The sequence below is a fragment of the Aulonocara sp. 'chitande type north' Nkhata Bay genome, linkage group LG13, assembly GCF_057382095.1.
Source record: "Aulonocara sp. 'chitande type north' Nkhata Bay isolate Kocher_YH1m ecotype deep benthic linkage group LG13, A_spYH_male_GT1.1, whole genome shotgun sequence".
In the NCBI taxonomy this organism is placed as follows: Eukaryota; Metazoa; Chordata; class Actinopteri; order Cichliformes; family Cichlidae; genus Aulonocara; species Aulonocara sp. 'chitande type north' Nkhata Bay.
This window is the reverse complement of record NC_141356.1, coordinates 33,057,078-33,057,703: the sequence shown is the minus strand read 5'-3', so window position 1 is coordinate 33,057,703 and position 626 is coordinate 33,057,078.

Below are 626 nucleotides of genomic sequence, written 5' to 3'. Positions count from 1 at the left end.
TCACACCTTGCTCTTGCCTCCCTTACAGCTGAAAAAGGTCCATGCCTGTGCCCTGGCCCTGCTGAAATTCCCTCTCCATTTAGCCGAGGCAGTGAGTCGGCCTCCTGTCTCCCTTTACGGTCGAAAAAGATGTGCTCCTGGGCGCGCTGGCCCTGCTGCTACTCACATCGGGCATGGACCTGGACCTCCAGCAGGCCCCGGGGACCTACATCGCACATTGCTCTTGCCTCCCTTACAGCTGAAAAAGGTCCATGCTTGTGCCCTGGCCCTTCTGAAATTCCCTCTCCATTTAGCCGAGGCAGAGAGTCGGCCTCCTGTCTCCTTTACGGTCGAAAAAGATGTGCTCCTGGGCGCGCTGGCCCTGCTGCTACTCACATCGGGCATGGACCTGGACCTCCAGCAGGCCCCGGGGACCTACATCACACCTTGCTCTTGCCTCCCTTACAGCTGAAAAGGGTCCATGCCTGTGCCCTGGCCCTGCTGAAATTCCCTCTCCATTTAGCCGAGGCAGTGAGTCGGCCTCCTGTCTCCCTTTACGGTCGAAAAAGATGTGCTCCTGGGCGCGCTGGCCCTGCTGCTACTCACATCGGGCATGGACCTGGACCTCCAGCAGGCCCCGGGGACCT